The sequence below is a fragment of the Terrapene carolina genome, unplaced genomic scaffold, assembly GCF_002925995.2.
Source record: "Terrapene carolina triunguis isolate 2854851 unplaced genomic scaffold, T_m_triunguis-2.0 Scaffold42, whole genome shotgun sequence".
Classification (NCBI taxonomy): Eukaryota; Metazoa; Chordata; order Testudines; family Emydidae; genus Terrapene; species Terrapene triunguis.
In genome coordinates this window covers 10,123,266-10,143,865 of record NW_020664393.1, presented here as the reverse complement: position 1 = coordinate 10,143,865, position 20,600 = coordinate 10,123,266, and the positions used below count along the sequence as shown (strand labels likewise).

The 20,600-nt window shown below is 40.7% G+C and overlaps 1 pseudogene; it reads left to right on the top strand.

Moving 5' to 3' along the window:
- Positions 1–8,542: 8,542 nt before the first annotated feature.
- LOC112106346 lies at positions 8,543–10,540 on the top strand (annotated as a pseudogene).
- Positions 10,541–20,600: the final 10,060 nt, after the last annotated feature.

Genomic DNA, 20,600 nt, shown 5'->3' with positions numbered 1-20,600 from the left:
CTGTACCTACTGGGGCAATGAGAATGAAGCTCACCTGGACAGCAACAGGCAGGACTTCTAAAAAAGCCTAGGAGTTGAGGATGGAATGGGCAGCTGCAGTCAGGTGACCCTGCAGTCACACACCCTAAGAACATAAGAATGGCCCTACTGGGTCAGACCCAAGGGTCCATCTAGCCCAGTACCCTGTCTTCCGACAGTGGCCAGTGCCAGGTGCCCCAGAGGGAATGAACAGAACAGGTAATCATCAAGTGATCCATCCCGTCGCTCATTCCCAGCTTCTGGCTAACAGAAGCTAGGGACACCATTCCTGCTCATCCTGGCTAATAGCCATTGATGGACCTATCCTCCATGAATTTATCTAGTTCTTTTTTGGAACCCTGTTATAGTCTTGGCCTTCACAACATCCTCTGGCAAGGAGTTCCACAGGTTGACTGTACGTTGTGTGAAGAAATACTTCGTTTTATTTGTTTTAAACCTGCTACCTATTAGTTTCATTTGGTGACCCCTAGTTCTTGTGTTATGAAGTAGTAACAAGGGAGTGAGAAGAAGCCTGATAAAGGTAGGGTAGGAAGTAGTACAGAGAAGGAGCAGTAAGGTGTGAAAGGGATAGACCTGGACTGCTGCTTCGAGGGTCCCCAGATTGGAAACCAGTGTAGATGGTGGGCCTGTGTTCCCCTACCAGCCACTGCAGAGTTGGCACAGTCAGCACAGTGGATATGGAGACTGCCTGAAACTTTGAGGAAGGAGACTCTGATAATACCTTGTAAGGGGAGGATGATAATGACTTAGCCGAAGGGCTACGCCACAAAGGTGAGGCAGTACAGCTTCAGACAAGCAAGAGAAGAGCCTCAGTTCGAGTGACTGAGGCAACAGGCTGAGCGACCACTGGATGGGGCACGGACCATGGTGAGCTAATTTCCCAGATGAGCCATGAGGAGGTGCCACCAAGCCGTGAGTAGCAGACCCTGTGTACATTCTAGATTTAAGGTTGCCCATACAACCTTATTTTTTCCCTTTGGAGCATGATAATACAGTGTTTAATTACATGGTTGCACATTACTTTTTTCCATAGGATCTGTATCTCATTCAGTGAATGGGTAGTTATTCCATATTTCTTTTTATCCCCTATATTCATAGTGTGGCCCCACACCTTATGTAGGGCACACCATTAAAATGCTGTACTGAATTAAAACATTCCTCATGAGCTTTTCTATGGCATTTTCATTACACTATCGATCCAAATGCTTCACAACCATCAATTAATCTATCTTCAAAACATGCTGTGAGAATAGATTGTATTATCCACATTTTACTCATAGGGAACTGAGGGTCAGGCTTGTTTAAGTGACCTGCCCTGCATCACACAGGTACTCTGTGGCAGAGGAGGGATAGAATCCAGTTCTCCAGGATGACACTGAGCTCCCTCAACCATGAGACCATCTTATCTCTTCCTGCAGTTCCAAGCATTGTTCAGTACACACCTTCCAGCTTCTGAAACAAATGTGGCAGAGGTCCCACATAAAACAGCCTCTTTCACTACACAACACCGATTCATTCCCAGAGCATGGTCCATCCTCTGCACTGAATGAACCATGGGTCCTTTCCTGCTCTCACCTCTGGGGCCAGGTGTCACAGCAGCCCAGGGCAGCAATTGCCAGAATAGTTCTGCTCAGCCTTGAAATGGAGTATGCTCAGTCACTCTGTAAGGATGGGCATATGCAATCCATTCACAGTTAGGAACTGTGATGGTTCGGAGCATGCTCAGTGCAGATGGAAACTTCACTGAATTTATCAACCAAATTCTAACAAGTCTTTACCAAGCATGACTGGAAAAAAGGCTAATATAGTGCCCATCTTTAAAAAAGGGAAGAAGGAAGATCCAGGGAACTACAGGCCAGTTAGCCTCACCTCGGTACCTGGAAAAATCATGGAGCAGATCCTCAAGGAATCAATTCTGAAGCACTTAGAGGAGAGGAAAGTGATCAGGAATAGTCAGCATGGATTCACCAAAGGCAAGTCATGCCTGACTAACCCAATTGCCTTCTATGAGGAGATAACTGGGTCTGTGGATGAGAGGAAAGCAGTGGACGTGTTATTCCTTGACTTTAGCAAAGCTTTTGATATGGTCTCCCACAGTATTCTTGCCAGCAAGTTAAAGAAGTATGGGCTGGATGAATGGACTATAAGGTGGATAGAAAGCTGGCTAGATCGTCGGGATCAACGGGTAGTGATCAATGGCTCCATGTCTAGTTGGCAGCCAGTATCAAGTGGAGTGCTCCAAGGGTCGGTCCTGGGGCCAGTTTTGTTCAATATCTTCATTAATGATCTGGAGGATGGCGTGGACTGCACTCTCAGCAAGTTTGCAGATGACACTAAACTGGGAGGACTGGTAGATACGCTGGAGGTTAGGGATAGGATACAGAGGGACCTAGACAAATTAGAGGATTGAGCCAAAAGAAACCTGATGAGGTTCAACAAGGACAAGTGAAGAGTCCTGCACTTAGGACGGAAGAATCCCATGCACTGCTACAGACTAGGGACCGAATGGCTAGGCAGCAGTGCTGCAGAAAAGGACCTAGGGTTACAGTAGACGAAAAGCTGGATATGAGTCGACAGTGTGCCCTTGTTGCCAAGAAGGCTAACGGCATTTTGGGCTGTATAAGTAGGGGCATTGCCAGCAGATTGAGAGACGTGATCATTGCCCCCTATTCGGCATTGGTGAGGCCTCATCTGGAGTACTGTGTCCAGTTTTGGGCCCCACACTACAAGAAGGATGTGGAAAAATTGGAAAGAGTCCAGTGGGGGGCAACAAAAATGAATAGGGGGTTGGAGCAAATGACTTATGAGAAGAGGCTGAAGGAACTGGGATTGTTTAGTCTGCAGAAGAAAAGAATGAGGGGGGATTTGATAGCTGCTTTCAACTACCTGAAAGGGGATTCCAAAGAGGATGGATCTAGACTGTTCTCAGTGGTACCAGATGACAGAACAAGGAGTAATGGTCTCAAGTTGCAATGGGGGAGGTTTAGTTTGGATATTAGGAAAAACTTTTTCACTAGGAGGGTGGTGAGGCACTGGAATGGGTTACCTAGGGAGGTGGTAGAATCTCCTTCCTTAGAGGTTTTAAGGTCAGGCTTGACAAAGCCCTGGCTGGGATGATTTAGTTGGGAATTGGTGCTGCTTTGAGCAGGGGGTTGGACTAGATGACCTCCTGAGGTCCCTTCCAACCCTGATATTCTATGGTTCTATGATTCTATGTGTGTGAGCTGAGATTTTTTTCAAAGGCTCATTACTTGGCCAAATTTGCAAACTTTTCCACATGCACAGTAAAAGGTTTATCTCTGACAAAACGCCACCCTCTAAGAAATTTGAAGCCCTTGCTCCAAAGCATGGGGGCAATAAAGCTCCTCAGTTCTAGTCATATGTAGCCTGAATATCAGACTAAGTACTACTGCAAATATAGACAAGATGAACACAGTGATGGTTTTGAGATCCAAAGATGATTAGTAGTTTTTTTTTCTTTAACAGAAAATGATAAAGGTAACATAATTACAACATTTTTTGTTGGAAATAAACCTTAAAAATCATGGGCAAATCTCAGTAGACCTGTGTATATTTGCACAAATTGAGGATCTGGCTCTATGAAAAGTGTGAAATCCACACTGGATTCACCTGCTTCCTTTACATATCCCCAAATATGAATGTTGTCTAGTCAACTTGCTTCTCAGCTGGAACCAGTTACAGGCATTTGGCAGTGGTTATTTTTCTCTTCAAGGGTCAACTCCTGAGGCTCTTCCTACACCTGGTCAAATTATTTGTTGTAAACAATTTATTCTTTTCATTTAGCCCTTTTTATGCCTGTAAATTCCCAAATGTTTTTGCTGAATTTAGTAATCTCCTGTTATCTGTCAACCATCTAGCCACAGAGTCATGTACTTGAGTCTAGTGTCCTAAAAATGTTTGTCTTTTTGTAGAAAACATCAAACCTCTGTTGAGTTCCTTTCAATAGTTGAAATAAAGGTTATGATGGAATCTGATCCAGCTATTTTAGGTAATATAGTTAAAGTTTTAGTTTTTCTTCCAACTACGCTTTTTTTCATTTTAAAAAGTGATGAAGAGTTTTCTTTCTTCTTGCACCATTTGTTCTAATTTTCAAACCATGTAGACTAGGTTTGATCAAGAGTATGTACTTTTAAAGAAAAGTTCTTGTTGCATCTCACCAAGCACCATCTTGTCTCACAAATACTACAGTTTTAAAAGGGCATATTAATACAAAGAAGAGAACTCACACAGAGGAACTGTGAAGATCAATATAATTAGTAACCTAAGAATTCTCATACCTGATGAGACCATTTGTCCAGCAAGTCTGGCATTCTGCTTTCAACAATGGCCAATACATAATGGTTCAAAAGACAGGCCAAAAAACCAATAATTCATTTAACCAATTGAAGAGTGATTGAAAAGAATGAAAGCCTAAGACTCCAAATATCATTGGCTCTTTATTACCCTCCTAGCACCATCAGCCTGCAGATTCACATTTTTTGCTTGTAGGTGAATCTCCGATTAAAGAGCTCCTTTTGAAATGCAGGCATATCTCTAAACCTGTGATTTTTCCAAGGTCCCTCTCCCTTACATATCTTAGTTCATGTGACTCCATTAGTGAAACGATATTATTGAAGTGGATTGGACACAAAAGAACAATACAGCTTGTAGTTTTTATTTGATTCCTGTAGGGACATAGTTCCTTTCTAGTTTAGTGGGCAACAGTTCTCACTAAAAGTTAATTTTAGTATATATAATTCCTCATATTGGAAAGATATTTGTCCCCCAAGTCCCATATTTAAGAAATGTGACTAGGAGGATCTGTCTTCTTCTAGACCAGTGGTTCTAAAACTGTGGGTTGGGACCCCAAAGTGGGGTTGCCAGAGCTGGCAACTTGCTGGGGCCTGGGGTGGAAGCCAAAGCCTGAGCCCCACCGCCTGGGGCCAAAGGTGAAGCCTGAGGGCTTCAGCCCTGGACGGTGGGGCTCAGGTTACAGGCCCCCTGCCTGGAGCTAAAGGAGCCCTTGGGCTTTGGCTTCCTCCCCCCCCCCCCCCCGCCCCAACCGCTGCCCAGGGCGGTGGGGCTTGGGTGGGCTCAGGCTTTGGCACCCCTCCTGGGGTTGTGTAGTAATTTTTGTTGTCATTGTTGCAATGAAGTTTGTGAACCCCTGTTCGAGACATAAACCTCTTGGGCATAATTTCCATCATATTCCCAAGAGTATGACATTTTCCATTCTGGAATGAGTTCTTAAGATTTTAAGTAAATGTTGGATAGGTTTTAGAATTTTTTTCTCTTATAAAGCTTTCCAAATCATTATTACTTCTATTGACCCTTTGTCTTGTTCAATTGATATGCACATTTTCAGCAAAACATTAACCAGTCTAAGTTTGAATACTAAAATGGAGATATTTGTACCTAAACAGCCCATTGTATGTTATAAAAGATATTCTAAATTGGCTTATGTGATAAATTCAATCTGGGGAAAGAATCTGATTGGGTTTGCTCAATAATGTTGCTTAGTTGATTGTTGTGGTGTTTACCATCATTTTTGTGGTTAGAATATCTCTCATCTATGTCTTCATTAGTTCCCCTAACATTAATGTATATATGCACAGCCCAGATTTTTTACAAATGACCACTCAGGATGGGGTAACTTTCAACAGACTCTGTGATGCACTTTTTTTCCCTTGTGAGTTTATCCTCACCCACATTCCTTGCATTAAGAGGGAGTATGGGCATAGTTTGTGCAACTGATCCCATACAAGTGTTGGGATGTATCTCTAGCTGATGTCTTGATATTCCAAACCCAGCAAAACATTCTTTCTATTTAGGTTTTAAAATTGCTATTTTTTGTGCTAACGTAAAATGCCTGAGTCCTGGTACAAAGGACTTCTAGGCAAACAACAGCATTCCTGGTCAGCTACACATTCCAGCATCCTGGTCAGCAACATCTGTTGCTCTTGTATGAGGAATTCCTGCCTTTTTTTTTTTTTAAGATACGCTGAAAGTGACCTTCTATTATGTGTTTTTTTAAAACTTTCTACAGTTTATAAAGCGTGTCTATATGTCTTTTAAGCCACATTCAAAAGATATTCTATCTTGACTGCAGCAATGTCAAAACCACTTGGTTAAGCCCATGATAACATGTATTATAGTTCACCTAGCCTGCCAATCAGTAAGCAAGCTGAGAGGCTTGCCATTAATCTAAATCTGCATTCTTCCAGCATTGCTATCATCTTCTGCTGTGAAACCCTAACACTCATTGTTGTGCGGTATTAACATCCCTTCCTGATTCTATTGTTTGGGAGGTCTTTGGCTACTCATCTTTAGTCTTACGCTGACTAACCACTATAAAATGTCCAGTTCTCTTACATTGCTGCATTCTTGAGCATTGTGCCCCCTTTTCCCCATCCTGATAAAATGAGGGTATTTGTCTGTTCCCCTATGTGGTGATCTAACTTCACTTTTAGTTTATATTAATAACCTTGCTGCTGTTTCAGGGAATGGACAGCACCAGATATTGTTCTTGTTGCAGATTTCGTCTAGGCCTCAATTTTAGATTTCCTTGCAATCATCTACACTTTCCATGATGATGACAACAAATTATCTACAACGTCATCTCTGTTTATATCAATTGTGACATCTCCATATTCACACATTTGTACAAGGTCAGTTTCAGTGCATTGCATATCATTCAAGCAATAACTATGAAAAAGCCATTTTCCCCCCATGTGTTTTAGAAAGACTAGTCTCAAGCCTGAAACTACAAAGGTTTCCATTGATGGTAAATTAACTGACAAACATCTTCAGGGCCAAAATGATACCATTCCTCTAATACTGTGGTTAGCACAAACACAGGAACTCAAACACCGTTTCTGTCCACATCAAACTAGTTTCCAGTCTTCTTGTTTACTAGTAAAGTATGTCCTTCTAAGTGTTCTTCATACAATTCACTGCATAGTGCAGATATTTGTTTCTGACAAACAAAATAATTTATGTTTCTTTCTTCCTTTGTAAATTGTGGTCATGTTGGCACTCTATGCCAATTATCGTGGTTTTATCCCACTATCCTGGTGCCTTTCAAAATAATGCTGAATACATTTCACAAATTGTTGGGCATAGCACCATCCAGTAAATAACCCACATTTAAAATTGTAGATCTCGTTCTTTGTTCCATAATATTCTCTTTGGATGCAGTACACAGCCTACAACTGCACTGGTCTCTTCTGCAGCACTATTGCACTGTTCGAACTCAGATTGTCTAATTTACCATCCATTTTTCACCACTGGGTCTAGTTCAGCATAGCTATTCCCAAGTTTCTCCTTACCCTTGAGTATGTTTGTTTCAGATTACTTCCCCCCACATATGTGTTTGCATGTTTTGAAGATGAGTGTCACTGATATTTTCATTGCTGTACCCTGTAAATGGTAACTTATTCCACTGCTTCTCAGAACGTTTGAAATGTGAGGTTTTGTAAATCTGGCCAAGTTGGAGGCTGCCCAAAACTCTTGTTTTGGAAGTGTCTTGATGCTTTCACAATATTTCCTTACTGTTCAGATGTGTGTTTAGTATCATAAGCAATTACTGATTTTTGATTGCTTATGTATAGGTGTAAAATTCTATCTACAATGAGATACAGAATTCCCAAGATTGGTTCATCTAAAGCTTTGAAGGATTCATTGCAGTTTATTTATTTATTTATTTAGCCTGGCTTTTGTTAAATCTTCATTATATTTCTTTGTTCAGGCTATTTACCATCAGGCATTCAACTGACCCTTTAAGGGTCTGGGGCAAGAGATCCAATCAAATATAAATGATTTGCATAAATATTTATATTTGCAAAACTTACAGCATTTATATTGTAAATCAGCCTAATTTTATCTGATACACAGTCTAATAATCATTAATTGGCTGATTTTTTGGGGGAGTCATGATGACAAAGCAGTGTGACGCTGTGTAAAGGAATGATAACCAGATATATACTAATGCAGTGTTTCCCAAACTGTGTTCCGCGGAACACTGGTGTTCTGCACGATGTGAATAGGTGTTCCGTGAAAGAATCATAATTTAAAAAAAGGGTCTTTACATTTTTAATTTTAAATTTGGCATATTTGAAGCGTAGTTTACAACTCTTTTTGAATGACTAATTTAACATAAAACTCTTTTTCCGGTTATTGATAGATCTCGTATTGAATATCATGGCATAAAGAGAATGTGGCACTCAAGCATGTTGACGTCTACCCCTTTCGGGCACGTTTCAGTTAGTGACGTCGTACCCCTTCCGCTCGAGGCTGCGCGAACTGCAGCGGTATGCACACACCATTCTCTTTACGCCATGTTGAATATAACATATTCACTCAACACGTTCAAACCTGTGGGTCTTTACCATGTGTGCGATAAGCACAACTAAACTAGCTTCGCTCAAAACAATATAAATATTTGTGACAAACAAATTTTGACAAAAATCAGTATTTCTAAATATTGTTACTAAACCTAATCACTATGGATTTGTGGCTAAAAGAAGGAACTTTGAAATGAAAAGCAAGTTCTTCTGGTACTCCAACTGTGGCTGAAATAAACGAGCAAACTATTGTGACACTTCAAAGTGAGGATGAACAATCACAGTCTTTTGTTGCTGAAAAATCTGTTAGTACCAGTGAGTTATCCAAGGTGAAAGAATTTCCCCAAAGTATATAAAAAAACAAGAAGAAGCAGGTGTTAAAAGACCAAAAAGAAAGTATGATGAAAGTTATTTGTCTTTTGGTTTTATGTGTGTTGGAAATAAAGATGTTCTTGATGCGCAGTGCGTCGTGTGCAACAAAATACTAGCAAACAGTTCATTGGCTCCTGCTAAACTTCATAGGCATTTGGCAACCGAGCATGCTGAATACAAAGACAAAGATATACATTTTTTCAAGAGGAAGCGTGACTCACTTGGAAATTGTAAACTTTTGATGATTAAAATTGCTAAAACAGACAACAAAAGTGCAACAGAGGCATCTCATCGAGTAAGTTACCGTATAGCGCTTGCCGGAGAAGCTCACACTATTGGAGAAACGCTTATCAAGCCTTGCGCAAAAGATATTGTAACGTGCATGTTGAGCGAGCAGTCTGGTAAAAACATTGATGCTGTACAGTTGTCAAATAATACTGTTGCACGCTGTATTAAAGATCTTGCCGATGACATAGAAAAAGAGTTAGTTTGCCGACTGAAAATTTGCCATGAGTATTCATTGCAGCTAGATGAGTTCACTGACGTTTCAGGACTTGCTGTGCTACTAGTATTTGTCTGATATAGATTTAATAATATTATTGAAGAGGACCTGCTCTTATGTGAATCTCTGCAAAGCAACACAACTGGAGAAGAAATATTCAACTGCATCAACAATTTTATCAGAAAGCATGAAATTAGTTGGGGAAAATGTATTGATGTATGTACTGATGGTGCTCGGGCAATGATCAGGAAGATGAAGGGAGCTGTAACGCGAATCATAAGTGTGGCACCAGAAAGCACTAAGAGCCATTGTGTTCTACACAGACAAGCACTTGCAGTTAAAAAAATACCAGCATATCTGAAAATTGTGCTTGATGAAGCAGTACAAATTATCAATTTTGTCAAATCTCGACCACTTCAATCCAGGTTATTTAAAATTTTGTGTGAGGAAACGGGTAGTCAGCACAAAGCGCTTCTTTTACATACGGAAGTGAGGTGGCTATCCAGAGGAAAAGTGCTTGTGAGGCTTTTTGAGCTTTGTAGTGAACTACTGGTATTCTTCACTTCAGATAATTCAGGACGAAAATTTAATGACTGTCTGACAAATTCCTCATGGCTAATGAGACTTGAGTATCTTGCAGATATTTTTGCAAAATTAAATGAAATTAATCTGTTGCTGCAAGGAAAGAATGTGACAATGGATAAAATTTCATAATTAAAAAAGAAACTGGAATTCTGGGCATCTTCTGTAGAACAGAATAACTTCAACTGCTTCCCTACAGTACATGAATTTCTGACTGAAGTAAATTCTACAGTCCATGAAGAAGTTTCCAGCACCATTTTACAGCACTTACGTGACTTGCAGGCCTCTTTATTAGAATATTTTCCTACAACTACTGATGATAATGCGTGGGTTCGAAATCCATTTGTAATTACAGCCAAACCAGTCGGCTTTACTGCACACGATTATGAAAGCCTAATTGACTTAATTTCTGACTCTGATTTGAAACAAAAGTTTAAGGATCTTCCGCTGAATAATTTTTGGAGCAGTCTAATAGAAGAGTACCCTATTACTCTTCTATGTGGCTAAACGTGCAGTTCCAGTGTTCCTTCCTTTTACTACAACTTATTTGCATGAGACGGGATCTTCGTCTTATACTGCAACAAAAACCAAATATAGGAATAGACTTGATGCTGCGCCTGACATGAGGATTCAACTTTCCAGCATTATTCCAAATATTAAGTGAATTTGTGGTAGAAAAACACAGAAACACCAATCCCATTAAATCCAAATTTTTATTTCTGTTTCTAAAAATAGATTTTCCTAGTAAAAATCTAATTTGTTTGGTGTTTGTGTATATATAAAAACAATTTTTTAAAGTAGAACACTGTTTTTAATTTTGACTCTTGAACTTGATTTTTGTACTACTTTATATGCGCTTTCCATTTAGAAATTGTTAGTTCAAGTTATTTTAAATTTGTATTTTTGCTTTGTTTTATAAAATAAAATATATTTGAACATAAATAATGCAATTTTTTATTTGAAAACCAAATGACTACAGAATAATATTATAAGTGTTCCATAATAGGCTAAAAAGTGTTCCGTGGCCAAAAAAGTTTGGGAAACGCTGTACTAATGTATTATCACCACTGTATCACTCCTATTACAATCATAATGTATCAACAGTGTTACACAATTGCACTAATACAATGCAATATCAACTTTATATCTACGGCTATGAAGATTGACTGTATATTTGTATATCAAACATGTTTTCTTGGGTGATGCCCCAAGAAAGATTTACATCTAGATGAGCTATCCCATTGATTGGCCATCTGTGTTTTAATGGGCCAGTGAAGAGACACAACTCACCCAGTGGGCCCTTCCTGGAGATGTTTCAGAAAGCACTGAGAGGCAATGGCTGCCTTGAGAGTCAGCATAGCATGTAAGGACATGTGATGAGGACATGTGACCTAAAACTCTATTTTTCACCAGTAACTTTCCATGCTCATGTGACCCTGCACTTCATATTAGCCAGTAACTTTCCATGCACATGGGCTGAGCTATAAATTGCAAGCTGTGACATCACTGCTTTGTCTTCCATTCTGCTCCACATCTCTGGATATCATTTCTAACAAACAGCTTTAAACAAGGGACTGAATGACCCCCAATCTGCTTGGGTAAACCAGAGACTTTTTACAAGATAGCAAATTTACATCACTGCTATGATCCTGACCTGCATCCCTGAAAATCAATTGTAATGTCTATGATTCCTTAACAATTTAATAATTATTTTCTTTTTATGTTATCAAACCTGTACTTTTCAGTTACTAAATAATTGGTTATAAGCATGTTTTTTGGGTAAGATCTGAGTTATATATTGACCTGGTGAGGTGGCTGATCCTTTGGGATTAGAAGAACTGTGTGTGTGATGAATCTGGTTTCTGGTAACCACTCACCATAAACTCCATGTGTGGGTGGTGAACCAAGGGCTGGAATGCCTAAGGAGACAGCATTTTTGGCTTCTTGTTAACCAGTGTGGTGAGACAGAAGTCCACTTTTGTTATTGGTTTGGTAAACGCTAATGATAGAATAACCACTAGTTTGCGGTATGTCTGCCCTGTTTCTCAGCAGTCTGTCCTTAGTTGGCATTCTCAGCTGTGACCTACTTAGGCATGGTGACAAGTGGATCTGAGGAAAGATTTGAAGGTAGAGAGGGTCGTGGATTACAGATCCATTGAGGCAGCATGTTCCATGCATAGTGGGAATGTGGAAGAAGGCACAAGGATGCATGGGAAACTGACAAATGGGCAAACAAGGCTGGCATCATTGGTAGAAAGAGGGATGTAAATATAATGTGACAAGAGACAAAAGGGACAAATAAGGAAGAGTAGATTTGTGACTGGCATTGAAAGTGAGGCCAAAAAGCTTAAACTTGGGGTGGTGATGCAGGGAGAGCACGTGGAAAGATTCGAAGAAGAGGGTGACATGACAAAAGTGAAGGGCAAGAAAACTATTTTAAACTGTATTCTGTGTAGTTTGGAGAGGGAGGAATTATGCTTTCTGACTGTTTTAAAAAATGTGCTTGAGTGTCTCCCTAAATGTAAGTCCATGTTTAAGTCTTCTTGACTTCATTACATCCAGTTCAAGCTTGACTTCAATAGGACTTAAGCACGTGTCTTTGTGTTTCACTGAATCATGACTTAACGGTGTTCTCCAAAACCCACTGAAGAGAATGGAAATACACTCATGGACTTTGCATCAGGTGATCACATTACAAGTTAGCTGCTGTGTTTGCCAGCACATGTTACAACTGGCAAAGCAGACAAAGCACTGCCAAAAAATGGAGGCTACTTACCTGGAACTGGAAATTCTTTCAGATGTGTGGTCCCTACCTGTATTCCACATGTGTGTATGTAAGCACACCATGCACCTGAGACTGGAAACTTTTGCAAGCAGTGTTTATTGGTCTGTGCCTTTGCCCTGGCTCACCTCATTCTCAGCATCCAGGGTAGATGGGGAGGTGTGAGCCAACCACTTCTCCAGTTGGTTCTTTGCAGTAAGTCCAGTCATGATCCAAAGCAGAGAGGAAGAAGGGCAGGTAATGGAATACACCTAGGGATCACGTATCTCAAAACAACCTCCAATTACATGTAAGTAATCTTAATTTCTTCAAGTGCTGGTCCCGACTCAGAGGCCCAGGCAGTCCAGCTCATTAGTTAAAACCAGACTGAGGAGGCCAGGGGTTCAAGTCAGAGTCAAGAGCCAGGGCTCAGAGCTGGAATCAGGAGCTGGGAAGGGGTCGCAGGCTGGGACAAGGTGAAAGAAAAGCTGGAGCATGAGTGATGACAGCTGCAGGCCAAGAGCTGAGCAGCTAGTGACTCTGTACTGTTGAGCTCAAAAGCAGGCCTGCTAGCTCTCTTCAGCCAATTGGGTGGGTCAGCCTTCCACAGCCCATAGGAGCTCATTAATCTCTCTGGAGGCTAGCCTGTTTTGTCCTCAGAATTGAGCACCTTCAGCTGAGCCGGATATCTATGGCGGTGACTGTCAAACAGTGCTCAAACGGGTGTGTGTGCAAGAATACAGGTGGCATAGATGTCTATAACATTGCAATACCAAAGGCTGCATCAGCAAAAGAGGCTTGGACCAAAATGTAATGCTTTGTGAAAGTGTGGATGAAACTCCAGATTGCTGCCTTAAAAATGTCCAGATGCTACTGAGGTCATCTGTCTCTAGTGAAATGGGCCTTCATCCCATCTGTGGGAGGGAGATGAACCAACTGATAGCAAAGAGGATACAGCCAGAAATCTATTTAGACAGTCTGTGCAGATATTGTTTGTCCCTATGCTTACTCTGCTATAGCAACAAATAGTTTAGGTGATTTTCTAAATGGTTTCTTTTTTTGCAAGGTAGAACACCAATGCTTGTCTGTTGTTGAGAGAATGGAGTATCCTCTCCTTGCTTGAGGCTTTGGGAAGAATACTGATAAGTGAATTTATTGCTTTATGTGAAAATCAAAAATTACTATACATGTAATAAAGAAGATGTGGTGGGTCAGGCAGCAGAGCACCCAGCTCACCCACCTTCCTGGGCAACGTAATGACGACCAGGAAGGAAACCTTCATAGACAGAAGAGACACAGAACATGTGGTCCAATACGTACTGAAAGTAAGAGATGGAGGTCCCGCTATGGTTTTGGCCTCACTACTAATAGTAATGTCCAGGTCAGACCCTTTAGGAAAAATAGAATAGCCATCTACCTGAGGATGGAATGCACTGATTGTTGTTCAGTGGATCTGCAGCAAACTAATAGAAAGACCCCACGTCTTGAGTGTGACAAGGGAGTTTAAAAATAGCAGGTATCAGAGGGGTAGCCGTGTTAGTCTGGATCTGTAAAAAGCAACAGAGAGTCCTGTGGCACCTTTAAGACTAACAGATGTAAACGGGTGGACGTCATACCAAATGGACTGAAGGTGAAAAATCCATTGCTATCTACATACTGCACAGACCACAGTGAGAGATTATGCCATACACTATCAAAGAAATTGAGGAACCACCTGATCAGCATCCTATACAGCAAACAGGAAAACATCAAAAAAGAGCTCTCCAACCTGGAGACTTTCATTAATAACCAACCCTCCACACAAATGGACTTCACTAAAATAAGACAGGAGATCTACAAACCCCTGGAAATTTCCATTACATGCATCCGACGAAGTGGGCATCCACCCACGAAAGCTTATGCTCCAATACATCTGTTAGTCTTAAAGGTGCCACAGGACTCTCTGTTGCTTTTTAAAAATAACAGGAATACTTGTTGATTCTGATAACTGATAACAGATAGAGAAACGCCTTAATTTGGCTAGATATATTCTGGTAGAATCTTTCCTGCTGTGATTGCCCAGGCTTTGACCATGACCACTCTAGGTCTGATGACCATCCAAATACCAACCCATGAGACGACGAGAGTCCAGGTTGAGATGTCTGATTCTGTTGTTCGAAATTTTCAGGTCTGGAAAGAACTGAATTCTGATGGGTTGACAGGCTGACATTCGCAGCAGGTCCGGAATCCAGAATTGTCTGGGCCATTTGGGTGTGATTAGAATGACCTATGCTTTCTTGTGTTGAATCTTCTGTACACTCTGGGGTAGTAGGCGTACCTCAAGTGCCTGTCCAGAACAAGAGGAGAGCATTGTCCCAGGAGTCCTTCCCTTGTGCTGCTTTGGAACAATATGCATTGAACTTCTTGTTTAGCTGGGAGGTGAACAGGTCCCAAGATGGCATTTGCCACTGAGTGAAGATGTTGTTCAGCACTGAATTAGGTGACTCCCACTTGTGATCAGTGGCAAAATGTCTGTTGAGGCCATCTGCCAGTGAGTTCTGAGTGCCTGGGAGGCGATGTGGTTCCAGATCATTGGCTGCCTCTACTCATAGACCCTTTTCCCTCCTTGCTTGTTTATATAAGAGATGGTTATATTGTCTGGCATTATCAGGATTGTATAAGTGGTAGGAATACATTGCAGCCCTATCTGACTGCTCATAGTTTAAGAGATTGAAATGCATCCTGGCCTCTCGAGGCTTGCAGATAGAGCAAATGCATCCTGGCAAACAGCATTACATAAATATAGAATTACATTCTGTGGCCTATCAGAGAAAGACAGACCCAGATTGTTGTTCAGAGTTTGTAAGTGACTTAATAGAATCGTAGAACTGGAAGGGACCTCGAGAGGTCATCTAGTCCAGTCCCTTGCACTCATGGCAGGACTAAGTACTATCTAGACCCTCCCTGACAGGTGGTTTTCTAACCTTCTCTTAAAAATCTCCAATGGTTTGGGGAGCACAGGGGGACAAGGCATTAGGTATTAGTGCTCTCTTGGAAGGTAACCCTTGAGAGGAGGTTAGGTCCAAGACACATTGAAAGCCATATCCGAGCTAACCTCCCTGGGTAGGGGAAGTGATGGTATATCCTGGACATCAGATTCAGCCAATAAGAATGCTGGATCTGGCTCCGTCAGTGGTACCATTGATGCCAGGGCGAGGAAGCTCTTAGACTAGGGGAAGAACTCCTTCTCCTCGAGATGGCATTCTCTTCTGGGGTCAAAATGTTCCTCAGAAGGACTAGGACTAAAAGTAGAAGAGATTGTGGGTCTGCGTGGGTGAAGATATCCTCTAGGGTAGTGTATATATATATATATGAGGGGTCTCAAGTGTTGGTTCCACTAGCTTTGGTGTAATGACAAACTTAGTGGTCAGTGGATTCTTATGAGGCTGGGCTGGTACCAATATAGTCCTGTCTTGAGCTACTGGAGGATGTTGGTCCTTTGGCTTGCTAGTGGTCACAGTCTGCATTGGTGTCAGTATTGGGCTCAGTACCATTGGAGCTGTGCTTCTACGCACTTTCCCTAAGTCCTAGGAACCTGCATGTGAAGACTCACCCAACTTTGAAAGGGTCAGAGAAGGATCCCTTCTCCTGGAAGCGGACATAGAGGTGGCTCTGTTTTTATGTCTGTGAGAGTGCCCCTTACTGTCCTAAGAAGCTCAAGATAATGGGTCTTTACAGTTATCTGATTCCGCCTCTGTTCTGGAGCTTTTGCTCAGAGGTGTGCTGCTCAAGGACTGGGGCCGCTGTGTGTGTGCGTGTGTATGGGTGTCTCATGACTCGCTCCATGAGGTACTTCCTCAGTCAGAGCTCTTGTTCCTCTCAGATCCCAGGTGGGAAGGAGTGACAGATACTGCCCTTGGCGAACATATGCACCTCTCCAAGGCAGTAAAGGCAGCACTGGTGATAGTCGCTGACTGAGAAGGAGTGAGGACAGAGAACATGGAGTTTTTAAATCCCACAATTCTGGGTATAGTCTACTCCTGAAAGGAAGGACATAGAGAGCTCAAAGGGTGGGGAAAAGTAAGCTAGACTAACACTATAAAAAGCACTAACAGAGTATATATAATTATAATTACAGAGATGAAAATGATGTGAGGATAACTCCAGCCAGAGGGGATTCCTACTCAGGCCATGTGGTGGTAAGAAGGAACTGGAGAAAGAGGAAACTGATTGTGCACCTGCACCACAGTACATTATTTGCAAGATTTACCAGCCTCAGGTGCATAGAGCAGATGTGTACTTATACATAGGCTACACGTCGGGACCAGCACTCAAAGAAGAAATTAAGTATTTTCCTAATCTGAAGAACACACAAAGGTAAAAGTGGGTGTGGGAGGAACCTAGTATCCTTAAATAAAATATTTCTTCTTGAAAACAACTGGGTAGTCATGTGCATTTAACATCTAACCCTGTCAAAAATTCAAGCATGGTAGCTATTTTTTATTTCGTTAGACAGGATCATTCTTCTCTTCCTACATGTAAGATGGATCCATACTTTGACATGATCATATTTATTTGGTGCTACGAGTCATATTTTAATTAGATAACCTCACCAAAACTTGGTAGATCTTTCTCTAGACCTTGTTTCAATCCATTATGTTTATTTATATTTCATCTTTAATACTAAAATATGTCTTCAGGTTTGCTATCTATTACACAGTTTTTATTGCTATAGTCTAGAGGATGCAATTATCTTTTACTACTCTCATCTGCATTTGCAACTCCTCAGTGTTAGAGGCTCAGATGCATTTTGTTTTTTATTTCCCCTTATAAACTCAAATTAATGCCTGCTGCTTTGGGGAATTCATTTCTGCCTAAAGATCAATTAATTGTTTTCCTTCTTTCACCCACTTCTGTACTAGAGGTGACATTGTGTGTCTTGTGTCATTTGCATAGATGACAGACAAAATACAAAATAAAGTGACAGAAACTAAATTAAGTAAGCAGTCCACTCTGCACTCTTGGGTAATTAGGAAACATTGTTTTTGAAATTTATATAGTGTGCTCGCACATGTATTGAATTTCAATGTCAACTATATTAAGCTTTAATATATAAAATAGAAATAAAATGGTTGTTTCATGTATAGTATTGTACTATGTCCTGTAGTGTATACTGTGTTATATAAGCTACTCAATTGCACTTTACAAAAAATGAAAAGAGCTACCATGCCACATACAATTGCTCATATATCTGTCTAATCCTTTATTTAAAAGTAGCTATTGTCAAATCTGATATAATTGATTTCACCATACTGTATGATGTCACTGTTTTTTTTTTTTTTTTTTTTAAACACAGAACCTGCCACCCTCTAGTAGTAGCATTCAAATAAGGAATAGTTATTGGAGGTCACTTTTGTGTTTACCTTTAGTTCTCCAAACATCAGATCACTGCTAAGTCTAGTTGTACCCTGGTACTCTAATGTTCTTTGTGAAATAAAACTCCGAACAAAAAGTAATCATCTGCTAACCTAAGAAAAACATTCCTAAAGACAGTTGTACAATTTTCATTAGTTGAACAATGTGCAGAAACATGTGTCATGAAAATCAAAGAAGCAAAGGGAACTGTTTAATTTGCATTTCAGATGGGTATGTGCAGCCCAGTGAAACCCTGGGGCAAAAGCATTAAAAATTACCCTATATGTATTTGTTCACATACTATGACTTGCTACTGTATTTATCTGTGTTATCTTTTCTCAGAAACATGGTGGGAATCATTCTTGATCTAATTAAAACAAGAACATTGCTTCGTGTTGTGTCCCACTAGTTCAGACATCTTGAAACTGACTATTGCAATGTTTTATTTCATGTACAGTCATTTACAGGTATGGAGAGATACTGTAGAATCCTGATGCTGGAAGTTAGTCATTAGGAAGAAACAAGACTTTAGAACAGTAGTCGTGTCCTATAGATTTCTGAGTAGTGATGAATGAAAAGCTTGGTCTGGGCAAGCATTTGGTCTGGTCAGGGCTGGTCAAAAATGTAAGATTTTTCCAAGCCTTTTTTTTTTTTCTAGTGAGAAAAAAAAATCAAGAAAAAAGAAAAACCTGAGATGAACTGAAAAACATTGTATTTGAAAGTAAATACTTTGTTTTGATGTTTCATTAGTAAATTGAAAAGTTTCCTACAAAATGAAAGTCTTTCACAATTTTTTTCTTTGAGGACCCACTTTCCCCCGAAACCAGCTTTTGTTTGGATAGTGAAATTTATCTGAGGCTTAACTGTGTTATCTGAAATCCTTGTGTCTGTAAGAGAAGCTTCTTGATATTTTTGGCACTTAACCTCTACCATATTCAGTCCGCCAGCAAGTCCCATGACTTTCCTTTGCTGTCTGAACTCTAAGACAGCAGAGCTTGGAGCTAGGACTCTAAAAATACTATATACACCTCTATCCCGATATAACGCTGTCCTCGGGAGCCAAAAAATCTTACCGTGTTATAGGTGAAACCGCATTATATCGAACTTGCTTTGATCCGCCGGAGCACTCAGCCCCACCCCCCTGGAGCGCTGCTTTACAGCGTTATATCCGAATTTGTGTTATATCGGGTTGCGTTATATCGGGGTAGAGGTATAGTATATATACACATTATCTATCTAAACAAACACCCTGAAGCATCCACCAAATCAAATTTTAAGCTTCCATCATGAGTATTCACATGAGAACGGCATATTATATATGGAATGGTGCCCTGCTCATCACTGAAGTGGGATCAATAGAAATACAGAGGCATTTAAATGAGAGACAAGAATCTGAGAATACACTTCATGACTGAGGACCATGGAGAGACATACAGTGATTACACTGCTCTACAGCCAAAATGCTTCTGAAATAAATGTAGTTAAACTTTACTAATTCTGGGTCACTGAGAACGAAAATGATGCTTAAAATTGTTGATTGGCTCTAGTTTTCAAGATATGCTATTGGGTCAGTATATACGACCCTTGACTTGGGAATGGCGGAGGATAAGTGAGTTATAAAGGGAAGGGATCTCAATTTAAACCAGAAATGACTAAAGTACATCTTTGACTGGATCTATGAATAAATCTATGACTGGGTTTGGACAGTACTTGCTTTTTAGGCAAAACAATGAATGATGCAATCTGAAGCTGGTATTGTGTCATACATGATATGAATTGCATCATGTTATTTCTAGAAGTCATGGATGATGCAATCATAACGAAGCTTACATCACTCTGCTGAACAAATTGCCCTATATCAGCTCTAGAAATCATACAGTGTCGTGCTCTCTTATTTGTCAGTGTTTGATTTTGCAAAGGGACACATTTCTGTTTAGCCAAAGTGAGCAGAGATGCCTCGTACTTGTGTGAACAGTGCAGATAACTTCTGCTATGTTTGTGGTGAAGTGACTTTTGCATCACAAAAGCGCAGTATAACCACTATGGTTAAGAAAGCCTATCACCTTTATTCTGGCTGCAAAATTGGAGATCAGGACAAGAGGTGGGCCCCACACATATGCTGCAACACTTGTGCAACAAATCTTCGCCAGTGGTTGAACAGGAAAAGGAAATCTATGCCTTTTGCAGTGCCAATGATTTGGAGAGAGCCAACAGATCATATCAGCAATTGTTACTTCTGCATGGTGCCTCCAGTTGGGAAAGGTGTGTCAAAGAAGAAAAAGTGGACTGTGCATTATCCAAACATTCCATCAGCTATACGCCCAGTACCCCTCGGAGAAGGACTGCTGGTTCCTGATGCACCAGAATCATTCTCACTTGAGTCAGACGAGGAAGAGGATGAAACTTCTGGTCCTGAACCATCAATGTCACAGGACCCACATTTTCTCCCATCCTCCTCCTCTGAACCACACCTCATAACACAAGGTGAACTGAATGACCTTGTCAGGGATTTGGAACTACCCAAGAGTAAGGCAGAGCTGTTGGGCTCCAGACTACAGCAGTGGAATCTCCTGGCAGGTGATGTTAGGGTTTCCATGTTCCGTGACCG